At 45.9% G+C, this 17,892-nt stretch overlaps 1 long non-coding RNA gene across 5 annotated transcripts in view; it reads left to right on the plus strand.

Moving 5' to 3' along the window:
* Nucleotides 1-17,892, plus strand: part of LOC149869631 (uncharacterized) — a 220,623-nt gene that overhangs the window by 32,758 nt on the left and 169,973 nt on the right. The window contains exon 1 of one of the 5 annotated variants that reach the window (XR_016441503.1): nucleotides 2,235-2,522. The exons of the other annotated variants lie outside the window; for them this stretch is intronic. This is a non-coding gene — a long non-coding RNA (uncharacterized LOC149869631). Of the gene's footprint in view, nucleotides 1-2,234; nucleotides 2,523-17,892 lie in introns of those variants that run through there. 5 annotated transcript variants of the gene reach the window in all.

The raw sequence follows: 17,892 nt of genomic DNA on the forward strand, positions 1-17,892 counted from the left end.
CTACTTCTTCCTAGTATCCAACTTAAATCTCTCTTGTTGAGACTTGTGTCTGATTTAACGACTTTTAGTTACATGATTGTTCAGGTGTATTTCTGAAAATCCTACCAGACGTTTGTCTTCATCTTCAGATAGCTAAATACTTCTGAATATTTCTCAGCTGTGTATGAGTTGTAGATTGGAAGAGGAAAACAAAACTTCCTGCTTTCTCAACTTCCAATTCACCTTTCAACTTTGAAAGAACTTACCCAAGTGAAGAAGGTATTGTCTGCACACTGGTTTAATAATTGAAACCAGAAATATTTAAGTCTTTTTTCTGTATAGCAGAAACTGAAAAAGTGATTCAATTTGCAAAATGTATTCCCTCTATTGTAAGGCACTGAAAACAGAGATACTTAGTGTTACATGTGATATTTCAACCTATTTATAGAGCATGAGCTGACCTCAACAGTTAAAGAATTTCTCTTAATTATATAGTAAAATAGAAGGACCACTTTAACTTAATGAAATTTGAGGAGAGTGTAATGGTATGACAGACTTCTTTTAGGTTTCATTAAAATCATGTAAATAATTTTACACCATTTATGCCTTAAAATGTCAAAGGCTCTATTAGACTTGTATTTGATTTTTAAAAAATCAAATACACTTTTTATAAAATAAATGCAGTTTAAAAATAAAATCGGCTTGTTTTCATCACTGATTTCTCCCCCCCCCCCCCCCCCGCCCCGTTTGTTGCTGTAAAATGGGCAAAGCAGTGTAGTTTTAATTGAGCTAACAGATCAGCGGCAGGTGACATTTCCTTTCAGGTGGGACCTGGCTTCCCAGGATGTTCTGCAGTCTTTGTGAATCAAATACATTTGAAGGTTGCTGCAGATCTCCCAGGGATGCCTGTTGTCTGTTTCTCCAATTCGGATCCTGCCTTTAGCTGGCTTTCCTGGAATTGAGACAAATGCTCACCCCTGAGAGTTGCAGGGCGGGATCTTCCCATTAGGTGGGTTGAATGTAAGCTGCAGAGGAATGCTCGGTTGTACTTGGGATGATGGACTTCCTCTTGTTCCTGACAGCTGCACGGCAGGAGTATCCATCAACCTGGAGAGAGCAATTTAGGTATGATCTTTCCTCCCTTCCTCATCGTATTTGTCAGGGGGAAATGAGTCTCTGTTTTTAGAATAAAATCTCTCTGGTAGAAGCCGAGCAAGGCATGAACTTTGTTGCCTGCTTTCTAATTCTGTACTCTTGCACGGTTTCCTGCTGGATGCCTGCGGCAGAATAAGGTGCTGGATTCCTACCTCATCTCTCTCGGACTCGGTCTGTCTTTCCATTCTTCTCTTGCACAGAGAGCTGAGTGAGCTTCCTCTGGGAGATAAGTAATGCTTCTCCATGATCTTGAACCTTTGTGGGACAGTGGAATCACTAATGACTGCTCCCAGCCATAGGCTAATTTAGAAGCCAAATGGGGGTTGAACCTGGCGCTCATTTATTTGTGAGAGTGGAATAAAGCAGAACTGATAATACCACAGGCCAGAGCCTTGGTATAAATGACCCTCCTTTTAATCTTTTGTGACTTTTTCCCATTTGCCAGTGGGGAAATGTTGCAGTGTCTCTGGCTGGGATAGAAAGCCCTAGAGCTATTTCTTTCCACTCCTGTGCTCGAGTCCTAGCATCGTGTCTCTGAGACCGTTGCTCGTTTTGGAAGCCCTTTCCTTAAAATTGGGCCTGCATTTAGTCTTGTATTGGGTCTTCAGTCATGACTGGACTTCAGACCATTGTCATGTCTAGTGAGGCTGGGTCTGCACCAGCAAAACTTTGTAGCGTAGTTGTTAGCAAAGGGTGCAGCAAGAATAAAATTATACCCACTAGCTGACGCAGTTTTACCAAACTCCTAGGATACAGCTGTGTCCACAGAAGAGTGCTTTAGTTGGCTTCTTTTTGTTTTTCGTAGAGATCCTGTAGCGCTTTTTGGGTGGCATGTGCTGTGTCTGCAGTGGGAGGGCTGCTGGCTTAGCTGTCCTGGCAAAGGTGCAAGGCAGAAGGCTGTGTTGTTGTAGACGAGCACAGTCCCCCTTAGTTGCACAGCGCAGTACAGTGCCTGATGGTAGCTGGCAACCATTTTATTTATAGTCTTTCTTCTGTTTCTTTTAGCTGCATAGACCTTATTTAAAGCCTTATTCCTGGTTTAAATCTGGCAGGAAATCCACTTCATTGATATCTTTAATGCAGCAAAAATGTTTGTTTAAAATCCATCAGGGACTAACTGTCCATTCTGTGTTTGCACAGCACCTAGCATAATAGGGTCCGAGTCCTTGAATTTTTCTAGTACACCTAAAATCTCCTCCTGGTTTTACAGTGGCTTATTCTGCAAATCCCTTTTGCTTTACAAATTACAGGAGGCCTGGCAAGATTTCTGGTAGCTTCAAGGACATCTTGTTCCTGTGTGGAGGAAAGGGGAGAGTCTTCCTGTCCTGTCCTTCCCTCTGAAGAGTTCTTCAGCATTTGGTATCATTAGCATCAAGAGAGGAGCCAGGGTAAGGTCTGTTTGTACATCTCTCGAGGTGGACATCCTATGCAGTCCCAGCCTTCTGCTTCTGGAAATCTCCTCAATAGCTTGTGTGGGAGTGCGCTATGTTGCTTCCAGGGGGATATATGGATTTCTCTCTTGAAAAAGAGAGAGTGCCACAAAAACCTGTTATACTGGGTAACTGGGAACGAGCCTCACCAGATAGGGCTCCGTTGAGTGAAGAATCTTAAATGCATGTCCGGCTCCAAGCATATCCTTAATTACCTTATCCAGTTGGGACCCTGCTCAGTTGTAGGAAAATAAACAGTAAAGTGATGAGCTGGAGAAAAATGTCATGTGACAACAGGTGACATGCTGTATTGAAGTGGTATCTAGGTGATGCAAAGAAATTGCAATCTAGGGCTAAGTACAGACATTCAAAAAGCCTGAGGCTGAATTGATTCAGTCTCTAGGCTAATCTAAGCTGCAAAGCTTGAACCAATAAGAAATGAACACGCGTTTACTTTTGAATCAGGAAATGCAGCCCCATGCCTACATTGGCTCAAACCAGAAGCTGGGGGATGCTAGAGCATGCCTGCCAGCCACTCCAAGGCTTTTCTTCCTCCCTGCTGGAGCAGAGGGAGTGTGACCAGGTCCCAGCCCTGCTCTGCCAGCGTGGGGTGGGGAGGCGGATAGTAGCACTGAATTCATAAAAGCTTGATCAAGAATAGTCCTCTGAAAAACTATAAACTGAAAATTATAAACACAACCTCGGCGGTGTGTTTGCTTCCTCTTCTTGCTGCCTCTGGGGTTTGCAGTCTAGCATCAAAGCAGCAGGACTCTGCAGGGTTGCTTGCCACTTCCTCTTCTTGCTTCCAGGTACCTCTGGGATTTGTAGTCCACAGCTGCAGCCAGCATTAAGTAAGCCTGCAGGGCAGGGCAGCTCCGTACTTACAGGAAAGTGAATTTAACTCCCTTCTTGGCCCCAGTCCCCAGCCGGGGTTTCCTTGGTGGGTGCGGGGGAGAGGCAGTGAGTCGGCCCTCTGCTCCTGCGAGGGAGAAGAGGGGCAGGGCCAGCCCTGCTCTCTGGAGCAGACAGCATAGCACTGCCCGGGGCTGCAAAGCATGCTGGGATTGCTGGGGGACTCTGATTTAACTTGAATCAGGATGGGGTCTGGGACTGAAGTTTCATTAACTGGTTTGACCTAAATCCTTAGGTCTGATACTACATTCAACCAGGTTCATCTTAAACCAGTTTCAGCCATTTTGAAACTGGTTTATGTGCACTGAACTTCTGTTACAGGTTTAAACCAGTTTCTGATCACTTAAACCAGTTCTTTGCGTAACTTCTGTCCCTAGCATTGGAGACTAGTGATGTGGGGCCCCAGAAAAGGCATGGACAGGACAAATGGGTCAGTGAATTCTTTGCAGCTTCCTTTAGGGATAGGGAGAAAGGGCAGTGGGAGATATCCACATAGTGTAATATTATCTTGGAGACGTGCTCTGAATTGACAGCCTTGGAGACCAAAATCCCCTCCTAGTCACTCACTAAATTGCAGGAATTGAAGGAATTCTTAACCTTTTCTGGTTAATTTGCATCTGCTCCCAGCCTCTTACCCCCTCTCATCTGCTTCTTACTTCCCATGCCATAGTTAGCAGGTGTCTCTTACTCTATTAATAGCCTTGTAGTCATCTCCCTTCTTATGTGATCTCATTGCTGGGGGGCTTTGGGTTTTGCTTTGCCTTGTGTTTGTGTTGGAGCTGTGGATGGTCGGTCCCATGGTTCCCACGGGGTTCTAGGAGCTTGTGGACGACTTGAATCTGGGTGTGTGACCCCACACAGGCAGACACTGGTCTTTGCTGCGTGATTTGTATTCACCCGAGGAAAAGGAGAGAGTTTAATTCTTGGTGTTATGGCAAAATGCCCTTGGGTTTTTGGAGAGAACCCGAAAAAATTAAACTGCCCTGAATCAGTGCTGTGACTGCTCCAGCCTCTCAGCTGGTTCCAAAGTGAATCACAGGAAAAAGCTCTGAGTCATAATCCTTGATAGTACAGAACATATTTGTTTGCTCTTTTATTCTCTGAACTGACTAATGCCTGCTAAGCAGCAAACCCTTTCTAGGCTGTTTCATTAATGAAAAATGTAGCTCTTTCCCCTGTGCCCCCCTTTTCCTCTTGTTATCGGAGCGTGGAGTTATTCATTCTTTTCCACCTACATTCTTCATTCCATTGAACCTAATCCTAGCTCCACGAATTGTTCTGGTTGGGAGGAATCTCTCCCGAAACAGGTGCCCAAATAGTCTGACGATGAGACCCATGCTGACAATTTGCCAGGAGCCTAAGGGCCACAAGTCCATGCGGCAGATGTGTTCATAACTAACTCTACGCAGGCTTAGTACTTAGCTGGTGATTTTACTTGCGTCTTTTTTGATGGATGGATTTACGTGGCTTGGAGATAGTTTACACATAGGGAGGAAAAAATCCTACCTGTGCTTGTCTAGCTTTGTCCTCGTCATGGTCAATAAGAGGGAAAAATACTAATGTGTAACATTTTTATTTCTCTGGGAATCTCAGTGCTTTACGAAGGAGGGGAAGCATGAAGTCTTCATTTCAATCCTTGCATCTGAGGGCCAAACACTGATGGTGTGAAACCGTGTAGACACATTGACTTCAGCTGAGCTAAACGTGTTTTCTTTTGTTGAGGATTTGTCCCCACGAGCACACGAGGCGAAGCCCCAGATCTACAAAAATGGTGGCTAAGTTTTGCCTCTTTCCATTTTTCTCGACACATTGGCTGTTCCTGAGCTGCTCTGCATCATTATTATATTTTTTTTATTTCGGTCTGCAGTGAGTGCTCCTCTGATCAGTCCCAAAGGCATCTTAGCCTATGTGCCCAGAATCGATGGTTATTTGCAGGAGTGGGGGGAGTGTGTGTGTGTGTGTTGTATGCATAGGTGTGTGCATGTATTGGATATTTGTAGACAAAGCACCAGCTTATTTATTTCTGATTCAGTTGGTTCATAAGGCAACTCTACTTCCCTTCCTCCTCTGCAAGAAGGTAAACCCCTGCAATGCATTTGTTTTTGAAATGGGGGACCACTCAATTCACAAATGCTGTGGAGGGGTGCCTTGAGTCTAGCAAGGCTGAGAACCACTGCATACAGCCATCCCAACGGGCTGAAGTTGCATACTTCACTGACTGCTTTTTAGTTCCCGAAGCTTTCATGTTGGGCACCCCCAGTGTTCCTAGAGAGTTAAATTGTGCTGTGGTTTGTGGCAAAGCTGCTCTGCTCGGAAATGCCAGTTTCTCCCTTCAGAGCCAGCTTTTGACTGTTTATTGTTGTTTTAGCTGATTAGATTAATTTCCTGAGTGATGTAACCAAGTGGTAATGTAACAGCACTGATATCACTTGGAGGTACTGTTGTTGGTTTTGTGTTTCTTTTAAATCATCTTCCAAAGTATTCCTGTTGCTTATAGGCGGTTGTATACTCCTGAAAATGTATGCAGTTAACTCACACGCGTGCACATAAATATGCTTAACAGGAAATTACATGCAGGTTTCAATTAGATGCAAGATTTTAGAAATTTGATGCAAGATTCAGTTCTTGCCTTCAATGGGCAAGACTTTCATCAAAATATGAAGCTGTCCTTGCCTCGGAATAGTCTTAATTCTTTTTATTATTGCAGATGCTTGTGATGGAATAAGAATATTTTCTCTGGGGAGAGGATATGTGCAATGTAAACAAAGGTTTGGGAGCCCCTGAGTTTGTCCTCTCTCTACCACCCATTTCCTAGGGCAGCGATTCTCAGCCAGGGCTCCACAACTCCTGCAGGTGCTGTGAGTTCCTGCATGTGCCATGCAATACTATCGCCATTAAACATGCAAACAACTACATGGTTCACAGGATGAACCCAGAGACTTCAAATAGGAACCCCTAGTGTCCCAAACTTGCTGACCTGTTGTGGGCTTTCTGAGTTCTGTGCAACAGAAGAATTTCTCTTGTTTTTCTGTAGTCACAAAGTAAGTGGAAGCTAAGAGCTGAAAGTAAGTAAAAGCTGCATTTTCCAAGCAGTGCCCAGAGTTGGAAAAGGTTGAGAAGCACTGTACTAAGGGCTGGCTTGCACTGTTGTACAAACCAGGTCCCTGTGGAGTAAGCTACATCAGCAAAAGGGGTTACTTTTGATTGTGTCGCTGCATTTGAATTAGTGGTTTATCAGCATAGTTATCTTGGCTGGGGTGTGATGTATTCTTTTTTAGCTCTGTATAAATATTTATTCAGCTTATGATTTTGAGGATGGAGAGCAAGAGTGGAAATGGTACAGATGAGCATGAGATCCATTAATGCCATTGGGATTTACATTCATTTTGTGCCCCTCTAAGTGATAGTGGGATCTGGAGCAGACCAGTGACCAGTTATCTTGACATAGGTGCTGTCATACATGTTAATAGTGCCTTGCCAGTATGGGATGGAGAACACAAAATAACTATCCCAGGTAATCGCAGATGTATGATGCACATGCTAGTGGATTTTTTTGTTTGTTTGTTTGTTTTATTTACTGCTGTTTTTCCTGGGGTAACTCTATCCTGGACCCTGTTTATATGAGCATAAGAGCAGGTGCACAATATCTAGGACTTCTTTGTATCAGCATAAAGGTGGGTTACACCAGGTAAATGTGTTATGAATCCAGGACCGTAGATATTGGAGTGCTTGCCTACATGAGAAAGTGTCATCTTTTTGCATTAGGGCAGGAGTGTTTTAACCATATAGCCGGCAGCCTGGATCCAGTCTGTCGAGCCAGTTTGCCAGGCCCACTAGACTATATGAGCAGGACATGGGCATGCGGGGGCAGCAGGGCACACAGGTAGCAGAGCATGATGGTAGTAGTGGCAGCGGCAGCATTGGAGCATGCAGTGCAGGCTCCCCTGCCGCATTTCTTGTGCTGGGGCTGGAGCTGCCGCCACAGTATAGAGCACGCAGCGGTGGCAGCTCCAACACGGGGGCTGCAGCCACTGCCATGTGTGCTGCGGCTGCACACTGTTGCTTCCTGGTGCCCTTGGCTGCATGTGGCCAGCATGGAGCCTTGCGGTTTGGATCCGGCTGGGGGCACAGGGTGAGTCTGACACTCCTGCACTAGTGTGTGGCTTTTTTTTTTTTTTTTTTTAAATGACTTTAGTTAAACCAATGCAGATCCTTGTATAGATGTTCTTACGCTGGTTTTAAGAATGACTTGTTTCAGTCACTGAAACCTGTTCCCAGTCTGTCTTAAGTCAGTTGCAAGTCATAATCAGTCTCCGCAGTCTTTTGCCTCCATTTTTACTAAATTGACCTAAAAGCTGATTTTGGGTAACCTGGAGCAGCTGTGCCATGTAACAGGGTTGAAAAGCTGAACAAAGCAGGTGGGACCGGTGCAGCAGCTCGGGTGGAGAGTCACAGTCTTCCTGCAAAACTGACAGAATGAGAACAGGCTTCTGATAATGTTTTAAAAGGGTTTCAGCACTTCCTATACTTGTTAATATTTTCATAATACTTTTTGCATAGCACTCCTTATTTTCAAAGGGTAGTATAAACATTAACTAAACCTCCTTAGCACAAGGCTGTAGGTGACTAAGATTACCCTTTTTCTGCTGGAGGGAGACTGAGATATATCTATACTCAAAGCTGAACTGTAACAATATAGCTCTTCAAAGGGGATGTCTTCGTTATGTTGTTAACCTGGGGATTGGCACCCAGGTTTTAGCACCTAAGGTGGCCGTGCCTTGGTGCAAGTGTCCTCGCAGCAAAGCCGTGCTCCAGGGTCTGAGTCCTGATCCCAAAGATTGTGACTCCTGCCACCCTACACATGCATGGCAGGAAGTGTGATTTTTTTTTTTTTTTTGGGTGGGGGGGGATCAGGGATTGGATCTCAGTTGTGTCCTTTCTACTGCTGGGGGAAGCCTGAGATCATAATCCTGGGAACCCCATGCACTGGTAGGTTGAAAGCCAGGTGCACTGGGGTCTCGAACCATGAGTCTAGGAATTGGCCATGACTCTGAAAAAAAATCTTTTTTCCACCCTTCCAAAAGCAAGGGGCTTGTTTTACTTGGAGGTTTGTTGTATGTGAGAAAATATGGTAATCTGGACCATAATTTATCAAGTGCCGTTTCTAAAAATGCTGAGACATTTTGTCCCAAACTTACTGTTGGAAGCCTGTTTCAGAACTGCTTCTGTGATAGGCAGAAACCGAATTTTTAGCATACATTTTATTCATGTGCTCTGGGCACAGAGACTACATGAGTCGGGAAAGAACCAGGAATCCAGCAGCATCCTTGTGGTATCCATTTGTTCATGTGTCCTTTGCATTAAATAGTTCTTTTATTCCCTCCCTGGTGTTTGCTCTCCCTATCCATCAGTGTCTTCGCAAAGAAGAGTTATATCTCAGTCTTTGATTTGGTTTAGCTGAACCAGGACTGATCAAGCTGTGGCCCCTGGGCTCCTAGGCTGGACATTGCTGCCACCTGATTGCTCTCCTGCTGCTGCTGGAGTCTCCAGGCTCCAACCTGCTCCTTTGGCTTCAGCTTCCTGCCCCACCACTGGGAGTGGGGCAAGCCCACACTTCCCTCTCTCTGTTGGTAAATACCTTGGTTGATGCATCCTAGGATTACATTTGCCTCCTTCATAGCAGCATCATGCTCTTGGCACCCAGTCGTCCTGCAGTCGACTATAACGTGCTGCTGTCCGTCCCTTCCCTGTCCTTGAGAAGTGGCCAGCGCGCTTGAGGGGAGGAAAATCAGCATAATGCTGGTTCCCTTCCAGCTGAGCCTGTCTGCTTGGAGGAACATAAGGTTTGATCCGGAACCATTTGAAGTCATTGTCAGAATTTGCAGGCGAACCAGGCTCTGATGAAACCGAACCGGGCTGCAAAGCTGAGCATGCAAACAACGTCAGCAGGAACATCACATCCATTTAGAAGGACAACCATTTGGTGTTCTTTCAGATCACGTGACTCTGACTTGAATGTTTGGCAACCCAGGGATGTAGTAATGTAATATAATAATATCATTAACTTCTTTTTAGTAGTGACTAAGGAAGATGGAACTAGGAGGATTTAGTTCCTGTCATCCTCTTCATCCCAGAGATCTTACTTTGAGATGTCTTTTGCTGTGTGTCAAAGTGCAATTCTCTCTCTTCATTTGCAGCAGGCTTGCAGATGCTTCATTAACATTGGTCAAAGTATTTGCATTAACTTAGTGGGTTCAGCAGAAGTTTTCTGCTTGTACAGTACCACTTTTCACCTGAATTCGGAGTTTCCTTCTGCACGCTTACCCCAGCTCGAGCCATCAGTGCACAGCCAGAACCTAGACCAGGGGTAGGCAACCCCTGGCACACATGCTAAAGCATGGCATGCAAAGGTATTTTGCTTGGCACTCAGGGGAGGGGCCAGGGCTGGGCTGCTGCAACAAGGTGCATGCCCCTTGCAGTTCTCCTGTCGTCTGCCCCTGGCACTGATATCTTCCAAGTCGAGGTTGCAGGTTTAGCGGTCTGCCCCAAAATGTTGCCGACCTCTGATGTAGACAGACAGAGCTGCTTTTTGCTTTGGTACAGCTTTACCGTGGCTTGAAACCTTGGTAGACTGTGTAAGTAGTCCGCATGGAGGGTTTGTTCTTGCTCAGATTCACTGCTTGGCTAGAAGTGCACAAGTCCCCAAGGCCTGAGAAGTGAAACATGAATGCAAAGTGGACAGACATATCTTTCTTTCCCCCTTTGCCCTGTACTTTTGGAGGATAAAAGAAGGGGGAAGGACACTGATGTTTAGGGCACTAAGCAGAATTGTGGCTGTTTTAAATATGGGAAGTGAAAAGGTGGGAGGTGATTATGACAGTACAATAGCTTATCACAGATCGCAGCAATTCGTGTGCTGGCAAACGGACTGACGAGACGTAGCGTGTTGTAAGGTGTGCGTGTTCTTTTTAAGTAGGTTGCGATACCCGTTTGGCTCGGTGTGGAAGATGAAAGTTCCCATGGAGAGAAGCCCTTGTCAGCAAGAGCAACCTGTGAAATCCCAAGGTGCTGCAGGAACTAATTTAATGAGTCACTGGCGTTCTTCCTTGTAAATGTATGCAGTGCGCGCCAGGGCACATAGAAACGCTGCTGGCACTGCTGAAGTGTAAAATGAGGATGCTTGCAGCTCCTTAACCTTGAGCTCTTGCATAACATTCCCTGCTGTTGCACTGCCCCCTTTTTACCACTCTGCGATCTAACCTGGCTTGGTGCCCTTGTCTACAGCCCAAAGTAGTGCTCTGGTGCCTGGGGTTGTGAAAAGATTGCCTAGATGTGGCCCTGGCTCTGCTGGTGAGAAAACAAATAGGTGGTGCCTCTCGAATGTCAGCCACTTGCAGTATAAATCGAGTTACTCTCTTCCCCTAAGCAGCAAAGTAAAGAAACTTGGTGTTTACATCCTCATCCCTGGGAATGCTGATTAGATTACGGGGAAGCGCGCCCCTCCCCGGGCTGCTGTTCCAGGCTCTCTGCGACATCTCTGTGTCAGTTTTAATACTCCCTTCTCATATTGGAAGGTGTCTTTGCAACTGTTTCCAATAGAGATTGATGGTATCTTTCTCCCGCTCCCTTCCTTCTTTTCGCATTTCAGCTAAAGTGCTAAAGATGAGCTGGCAGCATCAGCGAAGACACTGCTGTAGCATGCCTCTGTGCCAGCTGAACCTACGCCCTGGTATTAATCATATGAGAACCCGGGGATTGAAATAGGAAAGACTAGTTAATGCACCGTGCTCCTGCATTCATCTTTCTGCTGCTCCCCAGGTCAGCAGTTGGGCTCTGTTCCTGTTGGCCTTTGAGCTCGGTCAATACAAAGGGATCACGTAACTTGTGGGCACCAGTCTGACAAGTGCTGTTCCCTGCGATGCTGAGTAATAGTGACCATCAGCATCCGGGGGAAGGTCAGTTCCTGAGAAGCAGCATCAGTGACGCTGACCCCGGCCACCAGCTGATGTGCAGTGAGGCCATGGAGCTTGGCAAGATGAGCCGGGGGTTGGTCTAGGCCTCGTGAGGTCCCTTCCAAACCTAATTTTCTATGATTCTGAGATTCAGAAGGATTGGGAGGAAGAGGGGAAGGGGCGAGAGAAAGGGGGGCGTATGTTTAGGGTCAGAAGCATGCTGTGCGTTGCTTGGCAGACAGATTACCTTGTGTTTCAGGGTTTAAGTCAATCTAGGTATTACAGATCAGGATGAAATTGAACGTGGGCACGTGGATTATCTAACGTTGGCTTGCTATCGTATACCTTCTCTGAAAGTCCCAGTACCGTCTGCTGCGAGAGCTTGGATGCTGGGCTAGCCGGGCTGTGGATTTGAGCCCCTTTGCCAAGGCCTGTGCTCCTACAGTTCAAAGCTGACCCACTGTTCTGTTTCTTGGAGACTCGCTTCACACCACGTGCCCTGGAGGGTTTGAGTTTTCCCAGGTTAGTTCAGCTTGCTGCAGAGGCTTGGCTCTGCTGCCTCCTGTGCCTGAAGGCATCCGTGTGAATGCGGCCAAACCAGTTACAGCAGCTTATGGCTTCTGAAAGCCACGGCATTGTGGGATGCTTCAAGGACTGTTTTTGCGGAGGCAGATCTAGGAACATGATGACAGGAAACGATCTTAAGACGATGAAGGCCCATAAGGCTTCTAATTTTGTAATGTCCTACAGGTGGCACTCAATGTGCCCATTACGCTGCCTCCTTCTGCTTCATTGCTGCTGCATCGCTACTGCAGACTAGAAAAGAGTTGTTTTAGCCTCTCTGCGGCCTGTCAAAAACACTTTGCGGGCACACTTTCTCAGTGGTGGGAGCACTGACTGGTTTTGTTTCGATCAGCAATGAGAAGAAACACTCCTATGGGAAAGGGAATATATTTAGTAATGGTGTAAGATGGCTTTATACTGATGTGGCTTGCACCCGTGGGTGCAGGTTTACCAACAGAACCACGACTTGCTAAAATTGCAGCTTTCACCAGCAGTTATACAAGTACAAAAGCTGTGTGCAGGTCAGTCCCAGAGTAATAGCTGGCAAAATAAAGCGGAGAACAATGCAAGTAAACTGCATTTGTAGGCGTACAAAAGGAATTTGCGTGCTCAGATGGTAGGTGCTACAAATCCCCACTTGGTGTCTGCAACTATCTGTTGATCTCTAACGTGAGTGGTCAACAGGGTGTATGTAGGTAGACAGCTATGTAAAAACATTGGCTGGAGACTTGAATCTTCTTGTTCTTAGAAGTGCAAACTTGACTCCCATTTGTTTCAGTGAGAGTAATATCTAATGGCTTCACTAGGCATTGTATAATCCAAGGTCAGAAGCCCAGTGTGACTGCCCTTGGTATGTGGAAAGGACAGGCTGGTTTTGGCATATCTGGATACTGATATGGTACATTTTCATTTGCCCAGGTGTTGGGAAAGGCCACATCTGCTGTGGAGTGAGTACCTCTTCTCTTTTAGAAAGAGGCTCACTGGAATAATGATTTTTAGCAATTTTATAACCAATGCGATTTCTGGGAATTTCATCAGAACTAGTGGGAAAGATGACGTGTGAGGGGGTTTTTTCCTTATCTTCAATTAAGGAGTGGAGGTGGTTGCGGAAGGAAGTGTTGGGTTTTTTAAAAAAGTATTTCAATATTAGTGGAACCTTTTCAAGAGTTTAAAAGGCTTGAGATGCCAGGCATCCTAAAAATACAAACTTGAAAAAGAGTAGCCTTGGGTCTGAAATGCCTCGGCTCTTCCTTGCATCTGTGATGCCCAAGCGTGGGCGTTCAGGGTCTTTTTGTTGGCTTCACCCTCAGCACGCGCCACCTGCAAACGGGAAGGGGACTGACGCTTGTGAGGACACTCCCAGCCTTTCCAGGAGATACTTGAGGGAGCAGGAGACAGGGCCCCTGCAGGACTTCTAATCCCTCCGCTGTCACGGTCTTGCTGTGCAACCTCTTTCCCTTTCCTGCCTCACTTCACCTTATGAAAAAGGATACTTCCAGACTGTGGCACTTGTGAGGCTTAATTGTTTGCAAAACACTTCTTGATCTTCCAAGGAAACGTGCTTATAGAAATAACAGGTGTTATGGATGAAGCAAGAGAGTTGTTGACATCCGAGTGCCGTGTTGTCAATGGGTCGTACATCTGGGTTCATAAGGATGCTGTAGACCTGAATTTAACAGGGGCTGCATGGGTTTTTAGGCTTTAAAATATTAGCAAAGAAAATTGTATCAATATTTATGGTTTGCATTAACACCTTGATTAATCAGGCTAAGGGGTTAGCAAATAAGCAGCCAGGGTTGGTGACTCTTTTCCTGCCTGCCAGGGGCAGGGGGTTGGACTTAGATGACCCACTGAGGTCCCTTCCGACGCCGAATCGATACTGTACTGCTGGGTTTGGTGCATATTGTTCTGCTCTGGGATGGATAAAATTAATGGAACAACTTGACAAAAAGGGAGAAGAGGAAATTTCCCTTTGGCTCAGAAAAAGCTTACGTTAGGATGTCAAAGGATGATGTGCTCTGGGAAATCCCATCAGACTTGTAGCTGGCTCTGAGCAGGTTGGACACTGGGGGAGAATACCCTGGAGTTTTCAACCTGTTGTCATTGCTGATACAAGACCCCAAGTTGCAGGCCAGGCTCTTTCCACCAGCTCTACACCGTGCAGGCTTAGGTACCTGTGCTTAATGCCTCAGGGGGCTGGTTAATAGTGGGGAAGCCCTGTAGTGGAGGCACTGCCCACAGGTAGCAAAATGTTCTGCAGGCCAGTGCTGTTCTGAATTGCATCCCTGAGAGCACGCTGCCTGCCAGCAATACCCCGTTCCCTGGCCTCTCCGCTCATTGCAGCTGCCTTGAGGACAAGCGCTCTGTTGCTTCCAGGAAAGCAAGAGCTGCCCCGAAGGGGATCTCTCATCTTGACAGCCTCCTGCTCCGATCACTCCTGGCTCAGGAGAACATTTGGGCTCCAGTAACCCCTTCAGTCTTCACGTGTCACTCATTTTGTCCTCTGCTAGCAAATTTAGGCTTGGAAGAGCAAGCCTGGGCACCTTTTGGGCAGGCAGCTGTGACAGGGCGCTGTTTTCTAGTTAATCTTTGTCCAAAGCAGCTTGGGGAATGTAGGGGAAAGGTGAGCGAGCTGGTTGTGGACCAGGTTAGCGAGCACAAGCGGACAGCTCTTGGACGCTATTAAAAGCTTAGAGTATGCAGCTTGGTCAGGCAGCTCCCATGAGTGTCCCCCGAGGCCAGGGAGGAAGGACTCCGTGTTCTAGCCCTTTAAGAGGCCTGATTTTAGGAGTTTGTTTTAGGTCTGTAGTAGGTTTTGAAAGTACTGGTATGACCCTAATTATAGTATTCCTGGAATACCGCACACTTTTATGTATTTACCCTTGCAGCCCCCCCTTGTTAAGGTGAAGGTTTGCAGCACAGAGAGGCAATGTGATCTGTTCAAAGTGATAGGGGCTACATGTTCGAGCAGGGACTTAAACCCAGATCTCTTAAGGCCTCCCCTAGTGCTTTAATCATGAGACCACCTTCCTTTATCACCCCAGGAACCTTCCAGTCCCTATAAATATCCTCACTTGAGCAAAACTACAGTTGACTGCAGGGATTTGATAAGCAAGGTTTTGGCAAGGGACTAGATCAAGCAGGTCATTGCATTCAAATCTTAAGTATGTGTGTGACTAAATTACCACTGGGTGATGATAGGCAACCATATGTACAGCATTTCCTGGTAGTTTAATTGCTGAGATAATCCGTGTTCCTTGTCAAAAGAGTTCCTATACAGGAATAGGTGCATTAATTGTGCTTGACACCAGTGAATCTCAGTAACTGGTTTATGTGATGGTACTGGCACTGAAAGTTACTGTTGTTAGATGCCAAGACTTCTCCCCTTCTAGAACAGCAGAGGCTTTCCATGTCTTCGGCCGGCTCCCAGGCATGTTAAACCATAGTTGAATTTGGGTTGGGCCAGGATTACTAGACCAGCTCTTGCAACCATGCAACACGGTAGGTTAGAACAGGATCTGGTACTTGGGGGACTTTTTGAACAGCCTTGTCAGATCAGATTCAAGTCTGTTTTAATTCTTTAGCCTGTCTTCTGCCTTCAAAAAAGGCTGGTACCAGATGCTTATTGCATCCCTTCAGTAGGCAGAAATAGGCAGATCTGACCCTTCTCTCTCTTTAGAGTTGGTGTTAGAAGCATAAGATTTAATAACCCTTCCACACTCTGTTACTATTAATTAACGACCCTGCATGATGATCTCTATATGCATATAGTTGTCTGGCTTCTCCTGGTTTTAACTGCATATTTACACAATTAAACTGTGCATTGTGTTGAAAAAGCTTTTCCTTTTACCAGTTTGGGATTTGTCACAGTTGTGGAGAGTCTGGGAGGATCTAGAAAGGTGAAGAACTTTGCTCCGTAGTAGCCAGTAGGAGTGTATTCCTATTCTTAGTGATACTGGTAGAATATGTGCATGAAAGCAATACCTCCCATTCACCACCCTCCTTCCAGTAGACAATTATGATGCCTAGAGTGAAATCCTGGCCCCATTTGAAGTCAATGGCAGAACTTCCCTTCACTTCAGTGAAGCTAGGATTTCACTCATCAGAATGGGCAGCAGGAACTGGGGAGTTAAGGAGGGAGGATCCTATTCTCATGCAGAGACTGGCACTGGCGTGGATCTGAATGGCAATGGCGCGGAGCTGAGGGTTCCCTTGGTCTCTGAGCAGCCTGCTTTTCAAAGTGCTCCATGAGCTGTTAGGTGGTGCTTGAAGGCAACTCATATGCTTAAAGGCAGTTGCCAGTCAGCTAAGCTTTGTAAGTGTCTGCAGAGTAGTGGTAAGTAGCATTTCCTTTTGATGTTAATGTATTTGCATAGTAGGTAAAAAATACCTGGGCTTTGCCTAGGTACCTTTTGGCTGAAACAAGCTGTTGCTCCTCTTTCCTCCCAGTGGCTTTGTCCTGGTTTAATCTTTTATCCCTTTGACTGGGGCCTGGGATGAAGGTGATGGCCCATGCACACCCCGGGAAGCAGCTGTAGATCTTTTCTACAATGGCAGGTTTTTGTAGGATATATATAATGTTGGTTCATTTACATCCAGACCTTTTGTTCCCAGATGAAGCCCTGTCATGACTCAAGCAAAGTAAAAATAGAAAGGTGTAAAGGTGAAAAGAGTTAAAGGGCTGTGTTGAGTGCCATCATTTTAGATGGAAAGCCCATACGTGGCAAGGACATTTCTGTCCCCTGTTCTACCAGTATGTAGTGCAGATGGGAGAAACTGTGATTTAAGATGTTAGCTGCTCCCACTTAGCTAGCACGGGGTGATTAGACAAGGATATTGCCTCAGAGAAGGACTACTAGGTTTTGGTGTCTCTGGCATGAAGTTAGTAAGCACTAAAGGGTGTTGGAATAGCCTGAGCAGATTTAGGGGTACCGGCAGGTGTGTGCGTCTCTGTTTTGAGCACAGGTGGCTCAAAAGAAAACAGAGACTGTGTAGCTGGTAGGTAGACAAACTCCAGGACTCCTCAAGACTTTATAAATACGTAAGAAAGAATTGAGGTGGTTGCCTTAGGCTGCCTTGGATTACTGTTTATTAGGTCTCAAAGAAATAGTGTTTTGGCAGGAATCTGAACATAGGTAGGTCTTTTTTTTCCTTAGGAAAAAAAAGGTTGCTCAACTCTTCTCAGGATGAGGCTGTATATGGCATGTGGGGGTGAGGACTTTCTGATCCATCTCTGCAGATGCTTAACTTTAAGCATTGGAATTACTGCCACAATTTACTTGCTTTAGCATGTGCCTAACTTAAGCATCTGGGGGCCAGAGGGTGGGGTGGATGAAATATAGGACCTGGTTTAGTTGTTTTTTTTGTGGGGGGGGGAATGCCTGCCTAAGGTGAAGGGAAGCCATGGTTAGATGTCTATACATTAGGGACGTAGACTGACCAGAGGCAAAGAAAAGGAACCTGGGGGGAGGCAAAGTGCAGTTGGGAGGACATTCGTCATTTTGTCGTTGGTTCTGCCTGTCACTTCTACAGATGGTGGATTTCAAGCTGTAATGTTTGGCCGCTTTGAAGCTTCGTTCTTGGTGGCTGGCTCAACTGAGACCTGGATTGAAATTCAGTGATAATTATTTTCTCTGTGTACTGTCACACTTGGCTTGAAGTCCAAGCAGTAACCTTACCATGCTCCTTTCACACCCTGTGGGATAGGAGAGGAGTCCCACATGTCCTAATTGGTACATGACTTGTCAGAGCCACCTGGGGTGAAGATTGCATAATGTTTCTTGGCATTGCTGTGCTGAAGCAGTTCGGGGAATTGGTGTGTGTGTGTGTGTGTGTGTGTGTGTGTTATGGGGGTGGGGCTGGCTCTTCTTTCTTATTAAGGACATAGTGCATAAAAAGGC

This window comes from Crocodylus siamensis, chromosome 3 (assembly GCF_052110815.1).
Source record: "Crocodylus siamensis isolate JL-2025a chromosome 3, ASM5211081v1, whole genome shotgun sequence".
Taxonomy (NCBI): domain Eukaryota; kingdom Metazoa; phylum Chordata; order Crocodylia; family Crocodylidae; genus Crocodylus; species Crocodylus siamensis.